Here is an 18,767-nt window from a genome sequence, read left to right as displayed (position 1 = left end):
ATACAATCATCTTATAAAATACTACAGTTCTTTTCTTACTGCTTGCACTGTGGACACAAGTAGGTTACATGTTTCTTGCAAATATGTTTACTACATTTTCCACACACCATGTTTGTTTTATTGTCATTACTTGATGGACAGAACTTACAGCGTGCACGTTTTGTAGATTTTCTTGTTGTTACCGATTCTGACACACCACCCACATCATTCGGGTTTTGGATGCTTGTGACCATTCTCAAAGAATCTTCTGTTCTTGGGAAATGCGTTCTTGATGCAATATGTTCTTTTATCAGTGACTTTCCAAGTTCCTCCAAGAATATTCTCCTTCTAGTCAATTTGCTTGCATTCCAATTAGGGTCAACCGAAATCCACAAAACGTATGCATTATAAGCAGAAACATCAAGAATATTGTAGAAAACTATCATTGGCCACCTATTACTTTTTCGTTTGCATGTATATGTACCTAATAACTGATCAAGCGTGTCTACAGCACCTTTGGTTGAATTATAGTCCAAAATCATTTTTGGCTTCTTATCAGCCCTGTCACTGATTTCCGCATCATGGTGGAGAGTGCTCATAAGTACAACATTCTTGTGTCTCTTAGGAATATAATTAACCACAGTAGTGTCATTTGTGAAGTAAAATGAAGAGCTGTGTACCTCCTTGTTGGTCATTTTGTGTGGAAGCTCCGGCTTATTTTTCCGTATAGTTCCCAACATAGTCAATTTCCTTTTCAGAAGCAGCTGCCCCAAATTGTACGACGTAAAAAAGTTGTCACACGTGATATTCTGACCACGTAACTCAGAAGTGAGATCAGATACCACCCTCATTCCCTGATTTCTTTCTGGTGCCGCTCCACTCACCTTTCCTGTATAAATTTGGGCTTTCAGTACGTATGAAGTTTTGCTGTCACACATGGTCCATATTTTGATCCCATATTTTGCCGGTTTACTTGGGATATACTGCTTGAATGGACAGCGACCTCTAAATGCTACTAACTGCTCGTCAACAGTAACATTTTCTCCTGGATTATACAGTTTAGGAAGGACCTCTACCCACTTCTCCCAAATACTACGAATTGCGGCAAGTTTGTCAGTACGTCGTCTTTCCTCTCTAGTAGATTTCTTGTCAAATCGCAGGACACGTGATATCTTACAGAATGTTTCATGAGACATGGTTGCTCGAAATATGTTTCGCCCAGTATCTTTATCCCACAAACTTTTTGTAGACTCCCCATGAGATCGATATACACCCGCTAGGAGTAAGAGTCCTAAGTATGCATGGAAAACAGAACCATCAATATCTGTCCACTGTTCACCATAAACTCGCTGCCCTTCAATATTTGTCATCTCTATTATTTCATTTTGAAGCGCTGTGTGAAATACTGCTTCAAATGAACATTTTACATCAGATATTCTGCTGACTGCATACCTGGTAACTCCTGGGGTACTCTTGATGATGTTCGAAGCTGGTAGGCGACCATGTTGTGCTGGTGGATGCAACTGCCATTCTATATTCCCATTTTTAGAAAGAAAAGTCTCTACACTATTTTGTATGGGCTGTGGACTGTCGTAACTGTCATCGGAACACTCGCTTTCAGATGCATTGCTGATGTGATCTTCAAACTCAGAAAGTGATCCTTCATCTGGTGAGGCATTTACTATTTCTTCCAACTCACGATCATTCAATGGTCTCATCGCCATGGTGTCACAAGTCAAACTGGGCAGAAACAAAGCATTCCAATTATTGAGAACTGCCAATTATTATTTCCTGGGGAAAGCAACAAACAAGCCCATTGTTGTGAACGCATGGAGCTTTAGGTGATTGTTGAGAGTAAGTTGGAATGATGCAGTCACTATTCCCACACAACACAACAAAAATAATTTTCGCCATTTCCAGATTTTAGAAATAAATACGAGTTACACTAAACATATTTGTGTCGGGTCATTATGACCCGAACATTACATATGCAACTATTACAGTTGAAGCCCAAACTTCTTAAACTTTTTTAAAACCTTTTAAAACACATGCTGCTCATCCATTTTCAGACAAAGTCACAAAGTTTCATAAATATATATTGGTATTTACATAATGTAAAATAACGTTCATATTCGTTTCGGGTCATATAGACCCGAACAGAACAGCAGGGTTAACGATGAAACACAGATATTGCATCGGAATTAAATACAAAAGGCACAATGCTGACTTAAGTACAAGAAGACTGACTCTTCTTACTGACTATGTTTTGAACCATTCCTGTGACACTAGTTATAGATTACGATGCTTCACTTCCGGTTTACTGTATCCCTTGGATCTTCGTATTGACGATGAAACACAGAAATTGCATCGGAATTAAATAGAAAAGGCACAATGCCGTCTTAAGTACAAGCAGACTGACTCTTCTTAGTGTCTATGTTTTGAACGATTCCTGTGACGCTAGTTAAAAATTCCGATGCTTCACTTCAGGTTTACTGTATCCGTTGGAGCTTCTTATTGACGATGAAACACAGAAATTGCATCGGAATTGAATACAAAAGGCACAATGTCTACTTAAGTTCAAGATGACTGGCTCTTCTTACTGAGTATGTTTTGAACCATTCCTGTGACACTAGTTGTAGATTCCGAGGCTTCACTTCAGGTTTACTGTATCCCTAGGACCTTCTCATTGACGATGAAACACAGAAATTGCATCGGAACTAAATACAAAAGGCACAATGCCGACTTAAGTATAAGAAGACTGACTCTTTACTGCTGTCTATGTTTGAACCATTTCTGTGACATTAATTATAGATTCCGATGCTTCACTTCAGGGTTACTGTATCCTTTGGACCTTCTTATTGGCGACGAAACACAGAAATTGCATCCTAATTAAATAGAAAATGCACAATGTCGACTTAAGTACAAGAAGACTGACTGTTCTTACTGTCTATGTTTCGAACCATTGCTGTGACACTAGTTATGGATTCCGATGCTTCACCTCAGGTCCACTGTATCCCTCTGACCTTCTTATTGACGATGAAACACAGAAATTGCATCGGAATTAAATAGAAAAGGCACAATGCCGTCTTAAGTACAAGCAGAGTGACTCTTCTTCGTGTCTATGTTTGAACCATTCCTGTGACGCTAGTTACAGATTCCGATGCTTCACTTCAGGTTTACTGTGTCCCTTGGACCTTCTTATTGACGATGAAACACAGATATTGCATCGGAATTAAATACAAAAGGCAAAATGGCGACTTAAATACAAGAAGACTGACTCTTCTTACTGACAGTTTTGAACCATTCCTGTGACACTAGATATAGATTCCGATGCTTCACTTCAGGTTTACTGTATCCCTCTGACGTTCTTATTAACGATGAAACGCAGATATTGCATCGGAATTAAATACAAAAGGCACAATGCCGACTTAAGTACAAGAAGACTGACTTTTCTTACTGACTACGTTTTGAACCATTCCTGTGACACTAGTTATAGATTCCGATGCTTCACTTCTGGTTTACTGTATCCCTTGGACCGTCGTATTGATGATGAAACACAGAAATTTCATCGGAATTAAATACAAAAGGCACAATGCCGACTTTCGTACAAGAAGACTGACTCTTCTTACTGACTATGTTTGAACCATTCCTGTGACACTAGTTATGGATTCCGATGCTTCACTTCAGGTTTACTATATCCCATGGACCTTCTTATTGACGATGAAACACAGAAATTGCATCGGAATTAGATACAAAAGGCACATTGCCGACTTAAGTACAAAAAGACTGACTCTTCTTGCTGACTATATCTTGTTCCATTCCTGTGACACTAGTTATAGATTCCGATGCTTCACTTCAGGTTTACTATATCCCATGGACCTTCTTATTGACGATGAAACACAGAAATTGCATCGGAATTAGATACAAAAGGCACATTGCCGACTTAAGTACAAAAAGACTGACTCTTCTTGCTGACTATATCTTGTTCCATTCCTGTGACACTAGTTATAGATTCCGATGCTTCACTTCAGGTTTACTGTATCCCTTGGACCTTCTTATTGACGATGAAACACAGAAATTGCATCGGAATTAAATACAAAAGAAACAATGCCGAATTAAGTACAAGAAGGCTGACTCTTCTTACTGTCTATGTTTTGAACCGTTCCTGTGACACTAGTTACAGAGTCCGATGCTTCACTCCAGGTTCACTGTATCCCTTGAACCTTCTTATTGACGATGAAACACAGAAATTGCATCGGAATTAAATAGAAAAGGCACAATGCCGACTTAAGTACAAGAAGACTGACTCTTCCTACTGTCTATGTTTTGAACCATTCCTGTGACATTGTTATAGATTCCGATGCTTCACCTCAGGTTCACTGTATCCCTCTGACCTTCTTATTGACGATGAAACACAGAAATTGCATCGGAATTAAATACAAAAGGCAAAATGCCGTCTTAAGTACAAGCAGACTGACTCTTCTTAATGTGTATGTTTTGAACCATTCCTGTGACATTAGTTAAAGATTCCGATGCTTCACTTCAGGTTTACTGTATCCCTTGGACCTTCTTATTGACGATGAAACACAGAAATTGCATCGAAAATAAATACAAAAGGCAAAATGCCGACTTAAGTACAACAAGACTGACTCTTCTCACTGGATATGTTTTGAACCATTCCTGTAACACTAGTTATAGATTCCGATGCTTCACGTCAGGCTTACTGTATCCCTGTGACCTTCTTATTGACGATGAAACACAGAAATTGCATCGGAATTAAATACAAAAGGCACAATGCCGACTTAAGAAGACTTACCCTTCTTACTGACTATGATTTGAACCATACCTGTGACACTAGTTTTGGATTCCGATGCTTCACTTCAGGTTTACTGTATTCCTTGGACCTTCTTATTGACGATGAAACACAGAAATTGCATCGGAATTAAATACAAAAGGCACAATGTCGACTTAAGTACAAGAAGAATGACTTTTCTTACTGACTATATCTTGATCTATTCCTGTGACACTAGTTATAGATTCCGATGCTTCACTTCGGGATTACTGTATCCCTTGGACCTTCTTATTGACGATGAAACACAGGAATTGCATCGGAATTAAATACAAAAGCCACAACGCCGACTTAAGTACAAGAAGACTGACTCGTCTTGCTGACTATGATTTGAACCATTCCTGTGACACTAGTTGTAGATTCCGATGCTTTACTTCAGGTTTATTGTATCCCTCTGACCTTCTTATTAACGATGAAACACAGATATTGCATCGGAATTAAATACAAAAGGCACAATGCCAACTTAAGTACAAGCAGACTGACTCTTCTTACTGACTATGTTTTGATCCATTCCTGTGACACTAGTTATAGATTCTGATGCTTCACCTCAGGTTCACTGTATCCCTCTGACCTTCTTATTGTCGATGAAACACAGAAATTGCATCGGAATTGAATAGAAAAGGCACAATGCCGCCTTAAGTACAAGCAGACTGACTCTTCTTAGTGTCTATGTTTTGAACCATTCCTGTGACACTAGTTAAAGATTCCGATGCTTCACTTCAGGTTTGCTGTATCCCTTGGACCTTCTTATTGACGATGAAACACAGAAATTGCATCGAAAATAAATACAAAAGGCACAATGCCGACCTAAGTACAACAAGACTGACTCATCTTATTGGATATGTTTTGAACCATTCCTGTGACACTAGTTATAGATTCCGATGCTACACTTCAGGTTTAGTGTATCCCTCTGACCTTTTTATTGACGATGAAACACAGAAATTGCATCGGAAATAAATACAAAAGGCACAATACCGACTTAAGTACATGTAGACTGAATCTTCCTACTGTCTATGTTTTGAACCAATCCTGTGACACTAGTTATAGATTCCGATGCTTCATTTCAGGATTACTGCATCCCTCGGACCTTCTTAATGACGATGAAACACAGATAGTGCATCGGAATTAAATACAAAAGGTACAATGCCAACTTAAGTAGAAGAAGACTGACTCTTCCTACTGTCTATGTTTTGAACCATTCCTGTGACACTAGTTATAGTTTCCGATGCTTCACCTCAGGTTCACTCTGTCCCTTGGACCTTCTTATTGACGATGAAACACAGAAATTGCAACGGAGTTAAATACAAAAGGCACAATGCCGACTTAAGTACAAGAAGACTGACTCTTCTTACTGACTGTTTTGAACCATTCCTGTGACACTAGTTATAGATTACGATGCTTCACTTCAGGTTTACTGTATCCCTCTGACCTTCTTATTAACGATGAAACACAGATATTGCATCGGAATTAAATACAGAAGGCACAATGCCGACTTAAGTACAGGAAGACTGACTCTTCTTACTGACTATGTTTTGAACCATTCCTGTGTCACTAGTTATAGATTCCGATGCTTCACTTCCGGTTTACTGTATCCCTTGGACCTTCGTATTGACGATGAAACACAGAAATTGCATGGGAATTAAATACAAAAGGCACAATGCCCAATGAAGTACAAGAAGACTAACTCTTCTTACTGACTATGTTTTGAACCATTCCTGTGATACTAGGTATGGATTCCGATGCTTCACTTCAGGTTAACTGTATCCCTTGGACCTTCGTATTGACGATGAAACACTGAAATTGCATCGGTATTAAATACAAAAGGCACAGTGCCGACCTAAGTACGAGAAGACTGACTCCTCTTACTGACCATACCTTGATTCATTCCTGTGAGACTAGTTATAGATTCCGATGCTTCACTTCAGGTTTACTGTATCCGTTGGAGCTTCTTATTGACGATGAAACACAGAAATTGCATCGGAATTGAATACAAAAGGCACAATGCCTACTTAAGTTGAAGATGACTGGCTCTTCTTACTGAGTATGTTTTCAACCATTCCTGTGACACTAGTTGTAGATTCCGAGGCTTCACTTCAGGTTTACTGTATCCCTAGGACCTTCTCATTGACGATGAAACACAGAAATTGCATCGGAACTAAATACAAAAGGCACAATGCCGACTTAAGTATAAGAAGACTGACTCTTTACTGTTGTCTATGATTGAACCATTCCTGTGACATTAGTTATAGATTCCGATGCTTCACTTCAGGGTTTCTGTATCCTTTGGACCTCCTTATTGGCGACGAAACACAGAAATTGCATCCTAATTAAATAGAAAATGCACAATGCCGACTTAAGTACAAGAAGACTGACTGTTCTTACTGTCTATGTTTCGAACCATTGCTGTGACACTAGTTATAGATTCCGATGCTTCACCTCAGGTCCACTGTATCCCTCTGACCTTCTTATTGACGATGAAACACAGAAATTGCATCGGAATTAAATAGAGAAGGCACAATGCCGTCTTAAGCACAAGCAGACTGACTCTTCTTAGTGTCTATGTTTTGAACCATTCCTGTGACGCTAGTTACAGATTCAGATGCTTCACTTCAGGTTTACTGTGTCCCTTGGACCTTCTTATTGACGATGAAACACAGATATTGCATCGGAATTAAATACAAAAGGCAAAATGGCGACTTAAGTACAAGAAGACTGACTCTTATTACTGACAGTTTTGAACCATTCCTGTGACACTAGATATAGATTCCGATGCTTCACTTCAGGTTTACTGTATCCCTCTGACGTTCTTATTAACGATGAAACGCAGATATTGCATCGGAATTAAAAACAAAAGGCACAATGCCGACTTTCGTACAAGAAGACTGACTCTTCTTACTGACTATGTTTCGAACCATTCCTGTGTCACTAGTTATAGATTCCGATGCTTCACTTCTGGTTTACTGTATCCCTTGGACCTTCGTATTGACGTTGAAACACAGAAATTGCATGGGAATTAAATACAAAAGGCACAATACCCAATGAAGTACAAGAAGACTGACTCTTCTTACTGACTATGTTTTGAACCATTCCTGTGACACTAGTTGTGGATTCCGATGCTTCACTTCAGGTTAACTGTATCCCTTGGACCTTCGTATTGACGATGAAACACTGAAATTGCATCGGTATTAAATACAAGAGGCACAGTGCCGACCAATGTACGAGATGACTGACTCCTCTTACTGACCATACCTTGATTCATTCCTGTGACACTAGTTATAGATTCCGATGCTTCACTTCAGGTTTACTGTATCCCTTGGACCATATTATTGACGATGAAACACAGAAATTGCATCGGAATTAAACACAAAAGGCACAATGCCGACTAAAGGACAAGAAGACTGGATCTTCTTACTGCCTATGGTTTGAACCATTCCTGTGACACTAGTTATAGATTCCGATGCTTCACTTCAGGTTTACTGTATCCCTCTGACCTTCTCATTGACGATGAAACACAGAAATTGCATCTGAATTAAATACAAAAGTCACAATGCCGACTTAAGTGCAAGAAGACTGACTCTTCTTACTGTCTATGTTTTGAACCATTCCTGTGACACTAGTTATAGATTCCGATGCTTCACACAAGGTTTACTGTATCCCTTGGACCTTCTAATTGACGATGAAACACCGAAATTGCATCGGAATTAAATAGAAAAGGCACAATGCCGACTTAGGTACAAGAAGACTGTCTCTTCTTACTGTCTATGTTTTGAACCATTCCTGTGACACTAGTTATGGATTCCGATGCTTCACTTCAGGTTTACTGTATCCCTTGGACCTTCTTATTGACGATGAAACACAGAAATTGTATCGGAATTAAATACAAAAGGCACAATGCCAACTTAAGTACAAGAACACTGACTCTTCTTACTGACTATATATTGATCCATTCCTGTGACACTAGTTATAGATTCGGATACTTCACTTCAGGTTTACTGTATACCTTGGACCTTCTTAGTGACGACGAAACACAGAAATTGCATCGGAATTAAATACAAAAGGCACAATGCCGACTTAAGTACAAGAAGACTGACTCTTCTTACTGACAATGATTTGAACAATTCCTGTGACACTAGTTGTAGACCCTGATGCTTCACTTCAGGTTCACTGTATCCCTCCGACGTTCTTATTAACGATGAAACACAGTTATTGCATCGGAATTAAATACAAAACGCACAATGCTGACTTAAGTACAAGAAGACTGACTCTTCTTACTGACTATGTTTTGAACCATTCCTGTGCCACTAGTTATAGATTACGATGCTTCACTTCCGGTTTACTGTATCCCCTGGACCTTCGTATTGACGATGAAACACAGAAATTGCATCGGAATTAATTAGAAAAGGCACAATGCCGTCTTAAGTACAAGCAGACTGACTCTTCTTAGTGTCTATGCTTTGAACCATTCCTGTCACGCGACTTAAAGATTCCGATGCTTCACTTCAGGTTTACTGTACCCGTTGGACCTTCTTATTGACGATGAAACACATAAATTGCATCGGAATTGAATACAAAAGGCACAATGCCGACTTAAGTACAAGATGACTGGCTCTTCTTACTGAGTATGTTTTGAACCATTCCTGTGACACTAGTTGTAGATTCCGAGGCTTCACTTCAGGTTTACTGTATCCCTAGGACCTTCTTATTGACGATGAAACACAGAAATTGCATCGGAACTAAATACAAAAGGCACAATGCCGACTTAAGTATAAGAAGACTGACTCTTTACTGCTGTCTATGTTTGAACCATTCCTGTGACATTAGTTATAGATTCCGATGCTTCACTTCAGGGTTACTGTATCCTTTGGACCTTCTTATTGGCGACGAAACACAGAAATTGCATCGGAATTAAATAGAAAATGCACAATGCCGACTTAAGTACAAGAAGACTGACTGTTCTTACTGTCTATGTTTCGAACCATTGCTGTGACACTAGTTATAGATTCCGATGCTTCACCTCAGGTCCACTGTATCCCTCTGACCTTCTTATTGACGATGAAACACAGAAATTGCATCGCAATTAAATAGAAAAGGCACAATGCCGTCTTAAGTACAAGCAGACTGTCTCTTCTTACTGTCTATGTTTTGAACCATTCCTGTGACACTAGTTATAGATTCCGATGCTTCACTTCAGGTTTACTGTATCCCTTGGACCTTCTTATTGACGATGAAACACAGAAATTGCATCGGAATTAAATACAAAAGGCACAATACCGACTTAAGTACAAGAAGACTGACTCTTCTTACTGTCTATGTTTGAACCATTCCTGTGACACTTGTTATAGATTCCGATGCTTCTCTTCAGGTTTGCTGTATCCCTCTGATCTTCTTATTGACGATGAATCCCAGAAATTGCATCGGAATTAAATACAAAAGGCACAATGCCGACTTAAGTACAAGAAGACTGACTCTTCTTACTGTCTATGATTTGAACCATTCCTGTTACACTAGTTATAGATTCCGATGCTTCACTTCAGGCTTACTGTATCCCTTGGACCTTCTTATTGACGATGAAACACAGAAATTGCATGGGAATTAAATAGTAAAGACACAATGCCGACTTAAGTACAAGACGACTGACTTTTCTTACTGTCTATGTATTGAACCATTCCTGTGACACTAGTTATAGATTCCGATGCTTCACTTCAGGTTTACTGTATCCCTTAATCCTTCTTATTGACGATGAAACACAGAAATTGCATCGGAATTAAATACAAAAGGCCCAAAGCCACTTAAGTACAAGAGGACTGATCCTTCTTACCGTCTATGTTTGAACCATTCCTGAGACACTAGTCATAAATTCCGTTGCTTCACTTCAGGTTTACTGTAACCCTCTGACCTTCTTATTGATGATGAAACACAGAAATTGCATCGGAGTTAAATATAAAAGGCACAATGCAGACTTAAGTACAAGAAGACTGACTCTTCTTACAGACTATGTTTTGAAACATTCCTGTGACAGTAGTTATAGATTGCGATGCTTCACTTCAGGTTTGCTGTATCCCTCTGACCTTCTTATTGACGATGAAACACAGCATTTGCATCGGAATTAAATACAAAAGGCACAATGCCGACTTAAGTACAAGAAGACAGACTCTTCCTACTGTCTATGTTTTGAACCAGTCCTGTTACACTAGTTATAGATTCCGATGCTTCACTTCAGGTTTACTGTATCCCTTGGACCTTCTTATTGACGATGAAACACAGAAATTGCATCGGAATTAAATACAAAAGGCACAATGCCGATTTAAGTACATGAAGACCGACTCTTTCTACTGACTATGTTTTGAACCATTCCTGTGACACTAGTTATAGATTCCGATGCTTCACTTCAGGTTTACTGTATCCTTTGGACCTTCTTCGTGACGATGAAACACAGAAATTGCATCGGAATTAAATACAAAAAGGCACAATGCCGACTTAAGTACAAGAAGACTGACTCTCATTACTGTCTATGCTTTGAACCATTCCATTGACACTAGTTATAGATTCCGTTGTTTCACTCCAGGTTTACTGTATCCCTTGGACCTTCTTATTAACGATGAAACACAGAAATTGCATCGGAATTAAATAGAATAGGCACAATGCCGACTTAAGTACAAGAGGACTGACTCTTCCTACTGTCAATGCTTTGAACCATTCCTGTGACACTAGTTATAGATTCCGGTGCTTCACTCCAGGTTTACTGTTTCCCTTGGACCTTCTTATTGACGATGAAACACAGAAATTGTATCTGATTTAAATAGAAAAGGCACAATGCCGACTTAAGTACAAGAAGACTGACGCTTCTTACTGACTATGTTTTGAACCATTCCTGTGACACTAGTTATAGATTCCGATGCTTCACTTCAGGTTTACTGTATCCCTTGGACCTTCTTATTGACGATGAAACACAGAAATTGCATCGGAATGAAATAGAAAAGGCACAATACCGACTTAAGTACAAGAAGACTGACTCTTCTTACTGTGTACGTTTGAACCATTCCTGTGACACTAGTTATAGATTCCGATGCTTCACTTCAGGTTTACTGTATCCCTCTGACCTTCCTATAGACGATGAAACACAGAAATTGCATCCGAATTAAATACAAAAGGCACAATATCGACTTAAGTACAAGAAGACTGACTCTTCCTACTGTCTATGTTTTGAACCATTCCTGTGACACTAGTTATAGATTTCGATGCTACACTTCAGGTTTACTGTATCCATCTTACCTTCTTATTGACGATGAAACACAGAAATTGCATCGGAATTAAATACAAAAGGCACAATGCCGACTTAAGTACAGGAAGACTGACTCTTCTTACTGACTATGTTTTGAACCATTCTCGTGACACTTGTTATAGATTCCGATGCTTCACTTCAGGTTTACTGTATCCCTTAAACCTTCTCATTGACGATGAAACACAGAAATTGCATCGGAATTAAATACAAAAAGCACAATGCCGACTTAAGTACAAGAAGACTGACTCTTCTTACTGAGTATGTTTGAACCATTCCTGTGTCACTTGTTATAGATTCCGATGCTTCACTTCAGGTTTACTGTATACCTTGGACCTTATAATTGACGATGAAACACAGAGATTGCATCGGAATTAAATAGAAAAGGCACAATGCCGACTTAAGTACAAGAAGGCTGCCTCTTTTTAGTGTCTATGTTTTGAACCATTTCTGTGACACTAGTTACAGATTGCGATGCCTTACTTCAGGTTTACTGTCTCCCTTGGACCATCTTATTGACGATGAAACACAGAAATTGCATCGGAATTAAATACAAAAGGCACAATACCGACTTAAGTACAAGAAGACTGACTCTTCTTACTGTCTATGTTTTGAACCATTCCTGTGACACTAGTTATAGATTCCGATGCTTCACATCAGGTTTACTGTATCCCTATGATCTTCTTATTGACAATGAAACACAGAAATTGCATCGGAATTAAATACAAAAGGCACAATGCAGACTTAAGTACAAGAAGACTGACTCTTCTTACAGTCTATGTTTTGAACCATTCCTGTGACACTAGTTATAGATTCCGGTGCTTCACTCCAGGTTTACTGTTTCCCTTGGACCTTCTGATTGACGATGAAACACAGAAATTGCATCGGAATTAAATACAAAGGGCAAAATGCCGACTTAAGTACACGAAGACTGACGTTTCTTACTGCCTATGTTTTGAACAATTCCTGTGACACTAGTTATAGATTCCGATGCTACACTCCACGTTTACTGTATCCCTTGGATCTTCTTATTGACGATGAAAAACAGAAATTGCATCGGAATGAAATTCAAAAGGCACAATGCCGACTTAAGGACAAGAAGACTGACTCTTCTTACTGTCTATGTTTTGAACCATTACTGTGACACTAGTTATAGATTCCGATGCTTCACTCCAGGTTTACTGTATCACTTGGACCTTCTTATTGACGATGAAACACAGAAATTGCATCGGAATTAAACACAAAAGGCACAATGCCGACTTAAGTACAAATAGACTGACTCTTCTTAATGACAATGTTTTGAACCATTCCTGTGACACTGGTTATAGATTCTGATACTTCACTTCAGGTTTACTGTACCCCTCTGACCTTCTTATTGACGATGAAACACAGAATTGCATCGGAATTAAATACAAAAGGCACAATGCCGACTTAAGGACAAGAAGACTGACTCTTTTTACTGACTATATTTTGAACCATTCCTGTGACACTAGTTATGGATTCGGATGCTTTACTTCTGGTTTACTGTATCCCTCTGACCTTCTTATTGACGATGAAACACAGAAATTGCATCGGAGTTAAATATAAAAGGCACAATGCAGACTTAAGTACAAGAAGACTGACTCTTCTTGCAGACTATGTTTTGAAACATTCCTGTGACAGTAGTTATAGATTGCGATGCTTCACTTCAGGTTTGCTGTATCCCTCTGACCTTCTTATTGACGATGAAACACAGCATTTGCATCGGAATTAAATCCAAAAGGCACAATGCCGACTTAAGTACACGAAGACTGACGTTTCTCACTGCCTATGTTTTGAACAATTCCTGTGACACTAGTTATAGATTCCGATGCTACACTCCACGTTTACTGTATCCCTTGGACCTTCTTATTGACGATGAAAAACAGAAATTGCATCGGAATGGAATACAAAAGGCACAATGCCGACTTAAGGTCAAGAAGACTGACTCTTCTTACTGACTATGTTTTGAACCATTCCTGTGTCACTAGTTATAGATTCCGATGCTTCACTTCAGGTTTACTGTATCCCTTGGACCTGCTTATTGACGATGAAACACAGAAATTGCATCGGAATAAAATACAAAAGGCACAATGCCGACTTAAGTACAAGAAGACTGACTCTTCTTACTGTCTATGCTTTGAACCATTCCTGTGACAGTAGTTACACATTCCGATTCTTCACTCCAGGTTTACTGTATCCCTTGGTCCTTCTTATTGACGATGAAACACGGAATTTGCATCGGAATTAAATACAAAAGGCACAGTGCCGACTTAAGTACAAGAGGACTGACTCTTCTTACTGACTATGTTTTGAACCATTCCGGTGACACTAGTCATAGATTCCGATGCTTCACTTCAGGGTTACTGTATCCCTTGGACCTTCTTATTGACGATGATACACAAAAATTGCATCGGAATTAAATACAAAGGGCAAAATGCCGACATAAGTACACGAAGACTGACGTTTCTTACTGCCTATGTTTTGAACAATTCCTGTGACACTAGTTATAGATTCCGATGCTACACTCCACGTTTACTGTATCCCTTGGACCTTCTTATTGACGATGAAAAACAGAAATTGCATCGGAATGAAATACAAAAGGCACAATGCCGACTTAAGTACAAGAAGACTGACTCTTCTTACTGACTATGTTTTGAGCCATTCCTGTGTCACTAGTTATAGATTCCGATGCTTCACTTCAGGTTTACTGTATACCTTGGACTTCCTAATTGACGATGAAACACAGAAATTGCATCGGAATTAAATAGAAAAGGCACAATGACGACTTAAGTACAAGAAGACTGACTCTTCTTACTCTCTATGTTTTGAACCATTTCTGTGACACTAGTTATAGATTCCGATGCTCCACTTCAGGTTTACTGTCTCCCTTGGACCTTCTTATTGCCGATGAAACACAGAAATTGCATCGGAATTAAATACAAAAGGCACAATACCGACTTAAGTACAAGAAGACTGACTCTTCTTACTGTCTATGTTTTGAACCATTCCTGTGACACTAGTTATAGATTCCGAAGATTCACTTCAGGTTTACTGTATCCCTCTGATCATCTTATTGACGATGAATCACAGAAATTGCATCGGAATTAAATACAAAAGCCACAATGCCGACTTAAGTACAAGAAGACTGACTCTTCTTACTGTCTATGTTTTGAACCATTCCTGTGACACTAGTTATAGATTCCGATGCTTCACTTCAGGCTTACTGTATCCCTTGGACCTTCTTATTGACGATGAAACACAGAAATTGCATCGGAATTAAACACAAAAGGCACAATGCCGACTTAAGTACAAATAGACTGACTCTTCTTACTGACTATGTTTTGAACCATTCCTGTGACACTCGTTATAGATTCTGATACTTCACTTCAGGTTTACTGTACCCCTCTGACCTTCTTATTGACGATGAAACACAGAATTGCATCGGAATTAAATACAAACGGCACAATGCCGACTTAAGGACTAGAAGACTGACTCTTTTTACTGACTATGTTTTGAACCATTCCTGTGACACTAGTTATGGATTCGGATGCTTTACTTCAGGATTACTGTATCCCTCTGACCTTCTTATTGACGATGAAACACAGAAATTGCATCGGAGTTAAATATAAAAGGCACAATGCAGACTTAAGTACAAGAAGACTGACTCTTCTTACAGACTATGATTTGAAACATTCCTGTGACAGTAGTTATAGATTGCGATGCTTCACTTCAGGTTTGCTGTATCCCTCTGACCTTCTTATTGACGATGAAACACAGCATTTGCATCGGAATTAAATACAAAAGGCACAATGCCGACTTAAGAACAAGAAGACTGACTCTTCCTACTGTCTATGTTTTGAACCATTCCTGTGACACTAGTTATAGATTCCGATGCTTCACTTCAGGTTTACTGTATCCCTCTGATCTTCTTATTGACGATGAAACACAGAAATTGCATCGGAATTAAATACAAAAGGCACAATGCCGACTTAAGTACAGGAAGACTGACTCTTCTTACTGACTATGTTTTGAACCATTCTCGTGACACTAGTTATAGATTCCGATGTTTCACTTCAGGTTTACTGTATCCCTTAATCCTTCTTATTGACGATGAAACACAGAAATTGCATCGGAATTAAATACAAAAGGCACAATGCCGACTTAAGTACAAGAAGACTGACTCTTCTTACTGAGTATGTTTGAACCATTCCTGTGTCACTTGTTATAGATTCCGATGCTTCACTTCAGGTTTACTGTATACCTTGGACCTTATAATTGACGATGAAACACAGAGATTGCATCGGAATTAAATAGAAAAGCCACAATGCCGACTTAAGTACAAGAAGGCTGCCTCTTTATAGTGTCTATGTTTTGAACCATTTCTGTGACACTAGTTACAGATTGCGATGCTTCACTTCAGGTTTACTGTCTCCCTTGGACCATCTTATTGACGATGAAACACAAAAATTGGATCGGAATTAAATACAAAAGGCACAATACCGACTTAAGTACAAGAAGACTGACTCTTCTTACTGTCTATGTTTTGAACCATTCCTGTGACACTAGTTATAGATTCCGATGCTTCGCATCAGGTTTACTGTATCCCTATGATCTTCTTATTGACAATGAAACACTGAAATTGCATCGGAATTAAATACAAAAGGCACAATGCTGACTTAAGTACAAGAAGACTGACTCTTCTTACAGTCTATGTTTTGAACCATTCCTGTGACACTAGTTATAGATTCCGGTGCTTCACTCCAGGTTTACTGTTTCCCTTGGACCTTCTTATTGACGATGAAACACAGATATTGCATCGGAATGAAATACACTCCTGGAAATTGAAATAAGAACACCGTGAATTCATTGTCCCAGGAAGGGGAAACTTTATTGACACATTCCTGGGGTCAGATACATCACATGATCACACTGACAGAACCACAGGCACATAGGCACAGGCAACAAAGCACGCACAATGTCGGCACTAGTATAGTGTATATCCACCTTTCGCAGCAATGCAGGCTGCTATTCTCCCATGGAGACGATCGTAGATATGCTGGATGTAGTCCTGTGGAACGGCTAGCCATGCCATTTCCACCTGGCGCCTCAGTTGGACCAGCGTTCGTGCTGGACGTGCAGACCGCGTGAGACGACGCTTCATCCAGTCCCAAACATGCTCAATGGGGGACAGATCCGGAGATCTTGCTGGCCAGGGTAGTTGACTTACACCTTCTAGAGCACGTTGGGTGGCACGGGATACATGCGGACGTGCATTGTCCTGTTGGAACAGCAAGTTCCCTTGCCGGTCTAGGAATGGTAGAACGATGGGTTCGATGACGGTTTGGATGTACCGTGCACTATTCAGTGTCCCCTCGACGATCACCAGTGGTGTACGGCCAGTGTAGGAGATCGCTCCCCACACCATGATGCCGGGTGTTGGCCCTGTGTGCCTCGGTCGTATGCAGTCCTGATTGTGGCGCTCACCTGCACGGCGCCAAACACGCATACGACCATCATTGGCACCAAGGCAGGAGCGACTCTCATCGCTGAAGACGACACGTCTCCATTCGTCCCTCCATTCACGCCTGTCGCGACACCACTGGAGGCGGGCTGCACGATGTTGGGGCGTGAGCGGAAGACGGCCTAACGGTGTGCGGGACCGTAGCCCAGCTTCATGGAGACGGTTGCGAATGGTCCTCGCCGATACCCCAGGAGCAACAGTGTCCCTAATTTGCTGGGAAGTGGCGGTGCGGTCCCCTACGGTACTGCGTAGGATCCTACGGTCTTGGCGTGCATCCGTGCGTCGCAGCGGTCCGGTCCCAGGTCGACGGGCACGTGCACCTTCCGCCGACCACTGGCGACAACATCGATGTACTGTGGAGACCTCACGCCCCACGTGTTGAGCAATTCGGCGGTACGTCCACCCGGCCTCCCGCATGCCCACTATACGCCCTCGCTCAAAGTCCGTCAATTGTACATACGGTTCACGTCCACGCTGTCGCGGCATGCTACCAGTGTTAAAGACTGCGATGGAGCTCCGTATGCCACGGCAAACTGGCTGACACTGACGGCAGCGGTGCACAAATGCTGCACTGCTAGCGCCATTTGACGGCCAACACCGCGGTTCCTGGTGTGTCCGTTGTGCCGTGCGTGTGATCATTGCTTGTACAGCCATCTCGCAGTGTCCGGAGCAAGTATGGTGGGTCTGACACACCGGTGTCAATGTGTTCTTTTTTCCATTTCCAGGAGTGTAGAAAGGGCACAATGCCGACTTATGTACAAGAAGACTGACTCTTCTTACTGTTTATGTTTGAACCATTCCTGTGACACTAGTTATAGATTCCGATGCTTCACTTCAGGTTTACTGTATCCCTCTGACCTTCCTATAGACGATGAAACACAGAAATTGCATCCGAATTTAATACAAACGGAACAATATCGACTTAAGTACAAGAAGACTGAATCTTCCTACTGTCTATGTTTTGAACCATTCCTGTGACACTAGTTATAGATTTCGATGCTACACTTCAGGTTTACTGTATCCCTCTGACCTTCTTATTGACGATCAAACACAGAAATTGCATCGGAATTAAATACAAAAGGCACAATGCCGACATAAGTACAGGAAGAGTGACTCTT

This window comes from Schistocerca serialis, chromosome 2 (genome assembly GCF_023864345.2).
Source record: "Schistocerca serialis cubense isolate TAMUIC-IGC-003099 chromosome 2, iqSchSeri2.2, whole genome shotgun sequence".
Taxonomy (NCBI): domain Eukaryota; kingdom Metazoa; phylum Arthropoda; class Insecta; order Orthoptera; family Acrididae; genus Schistocerca; species Schistocerca serialis.
Note: the sequence above shows the minus strand (reverse complement) of the source record.